We start from the raw sequence: 3,378 nt of genomic DNA, 5'->3' as shown, positions 1-3,378 counted from the left end.
GGGATGGGCTGTGGGCGCGCTCTGGCACTCAAGGAAAAACGTTTCCAGCGATGGTAGCAGCTGCTGTTGCCGCAGCTCTGATTCCCAGAGGATCCCAAAGCCTTTCCCATCATTTTTGCCCTTTTTCAGAAACCACTTAGCCGCTGCCCCTCCTCCCACCAGGCCAGGGCTGCAGTGCACTTAGCCACACGCAGCCCAGACCAGCCAGAGCTGTGACCTCAGCTCTCAGGGAAGGAGGGCGCTGCTCAGGCCTCCCAAGCCCACCACTCCACAGGCAGGGGGTCCTGAAGCAACAGCTCAACAAGGCAGTGCCCCAGCCCATCTGTAAGGCCAGGTGACAGGTGAGACCGATGGAAGCTGAGATTCAGTCATTCAAATCTCACCCCCTTCAAATAGCCTCCCGTCACCCCCCACGGACCTGGCCTGAAATGCTCACCTCCCCACTCCTGCAGAAACCTCAACTGTGCCTTCCCGTGGCCATTGGTGCTTGCGATCCCAATGACAACAATAACGGCAGTGAGCTCTCCCCGGGCCCAGGGGTGTGCGGGTTCTGGGGTAGCACTTCATCTGCGCCATCTCATCGCCCTCACAGAGTTTCATGAGAGTGAGTAGGATTCTGCCCCCATTTTGCCCCAAGGACAGTGGGAAGCGTACCGGTCTCATCTGAAGCTTGCATTGAGTTCTTATTTCTCTGATGTTCCTATCTTGCTTCGCAGATTTTGATGGCTCCAGACCCTCTATTTCCCTTCTCGAAGCCTCGCCCCGTGCCTTGCCAAGGAGCATGCTGACCTGCTCTGAGTGGCACTGACACGGAGCGGCGGTTCTGCTAAAACTCATGAGAAGGTGGTGGGGACAAGACCACAGGGCTGGGCCTCGCCGCCATCCGTGCGGTTTTCTGGATCATGATTTGAACAGGGTGTTCTTGAGTTTATGTAATGATGTACCCATGAAAATTCCTTGTAAATAGATCATGTTTTAATAACGACTTCCAGTAGGGGGTGCTTCGCCAAGCTCGTGTGTGAAGGGGACAAGAAGAAGTGCAGGTGGGTGGGCCAAGTCTTTTTTTTATTTATAACTTTTTAAAATTGATTTTAGAGAAGCAGGAAGGAAGGGAGAGAAGAAGGAGACAGACAAAGAGAGAGGTGGAGAGAGAGAGAGAGAAAGAGAGAGAGAGAGAGAGAGAGAGAGAGAGAATATGAGAGATATGAGAGGTTTCCTCCCATTCGCACCCCGGCCAGGCATCGATCCCACAGCCCAGGTATGTGTCCTGACCGAAATCGAACCCATGACCTCCCAGTGCACAGGACAACACTCCAACGAACTGAGCCACACCGGCCAGGGCAGGGTGGGCCAAGTCTTATGTGACCTTTGTTAAAACTGCTAATATTGTGAAGGGCCAGTTCTCCCACTTCGTGTACCTCCAGGGGGCACATTGACTTGCACTGAGCTCTCAACCTGGTAATAGGAGCCTAATTCATTTTCTTCATCTACCCGGGCTCCTCACAGATTTGAAGCCAGACTTTCTGGCACAGTTAGCAGCCTGCAAACTCCCATGTGCAGGAAAAGCCTGATTACCACAGCCGGGAACCGTCAGCCTGGCACCTCCAGGAGGGCAGGACCTGGGCGCTGCCAGCCCCAGCCCCAGGGAGAGTAATTAAGGCACCACTGGCAGGTCCCTGTCACCCACCCAAGGGCAGTGACAACTCTGCTAATCTGGTCTCGAGCTTTCTAAATCTTGTTTTAACTTTCTGACTTCTGTGTCTTGCCTCCCAGATTTGGAATGGCCTCCGGGGTCCCAGGTCCAGATGACAAACTACAACCCTGAAAGCAACTTACTTTCCTTTCTGCACTTGACCTGTGCAGGAGTGTCACCAGGTGTCACTGAGTCTGAAAGACCAGCTCCCGCGATGGGCAGGGCTCTACAGAGGGCTCGGCACGCTCCGAAAGTGGGTAGAGGCTCAAGGCTGTGCTGCGGGCAGGCATCCGCTCAGCACCTGACTCTATGACAAACTACAACCCTGAAAGCAACTTACTTTCCTTTCTGCACTTGACCTGTGCAGGAGTGTCACCAGGTGTCACTGAGTCTGAAAGACCAGCTCCCACAATGGGCAGGGCTCTACAGAGGGCTCAGCACGCTCCGAAAGTGGGTAGAGGCTCAGGGCTGTGCTGGGGGGCAGGCATCCGCTCAGCACCTGACAGCCGAGCCTGCTCTGCAGAGCTGGGACCCAGGGAAGGGACTGGAGCAAGAACGAGGAGCCGCTGCACGGTCAAGGTTGTGGGCAGGGAATGGAAGCCGGGAGAAAAGGCCAGGCCGGGCCAGACGCTGGCTGCATGAACCTGGGCGGCGGCTGAAGCTCTGGGCCTGCTCCTTAATCCACACCAACGGGAGAGTGCCCGCCCTGCCCGCTTTGCGGGGCTTTGCTGGGGATTAACGAGGACACGGGGTGTGAACGGGCTCTGAGCGGCAGAGCTCCAGGCAGGCACCAGGGTTGCTCTCATCCTCATTATTTCAGCATGAGAACCACATCTGCTGGCTGCGGAGCTCATCCGGCCATTAGCTTGAGGTTGGGACTAATTGTTTTTTAATTTTAAAAAATTTGCTTAATGTTTTCTGAGTCACCCAGGGAGCATCTCCATAGCACGAATATCTCACTTTCGGATTAGCCTGTCTGTAACTGTGGCTGCAGTGCCACCAGCCCTCTTTCCTGCGGGCCCACTGTGCACGTTGCGAGCACATGGTAGTGAGTGGGGTGAATGAGATGGTCTCTGCCTTTAAGGAGGCCAGGACGGGTGAGAAAGGCGGGTGATGCTTTCAGAGCGGGGCTCCCTGAAACAGGGACAAGCCAGAGGCCCGCAGGATGCCAGCGGCCACTGTGATGCAGTGGCAAATGTGCTGCCAGGGAGGCTGCAGGAGGCGATGGCGTTGAGCTGGGCCTCGGGCGGGGCAGGGTCCTGCCTTGTGAGGAGAACATTCCAAAGATGGGCCCCAGCCCAGGTTAAATGTAGGAAGAGGACAGGGCAGAGAATCCCTAACAGGGACCCTGCCCTCATGGAGCTTTTCAGTCCACTTGAGAAGAAAATGGAGAACATGAAAGCCACATAAACATGATGTGGGTATGGCAGTTCCCAGGGAAGGCTGTGTGCGGCAGAGGGCAGGGGAGCAAGCAGTACTCGGCACCCTGCAGAGGCTCCAGCCACGAGCAATAGAAATAGCAGCAGGACTGTTCTCGGACAAGCCTGGGCCACGGGAAGCTCAGCCCTCAGGGGTAGAGTGGGAAGCGGCCACACTGGATGTTGGGCTGGGCTGCCTGGGCTTGCAGGACACCATCCGCTCCCAATCTTATATTTACAGGCTCCATCCACAGCCCCCTGGCAATG

Source organism: Myotis brandtii, unplaced genomic scaffold, assembly GCF_000412655.1.
Source record: "Myotis brandtii unplaced genomic scaffold, ASM41265v1 scaffold284, whole genome shotgun sequence".
Lineage (NCBI taxonomy): Eukaryota > Metazoa > Chordata > Mammalia > Chiroptera > Vespertilionidae > Myotis > Myotis brandtii.
Note: the sequence above shows the minus strand (reverse complement) of the source record.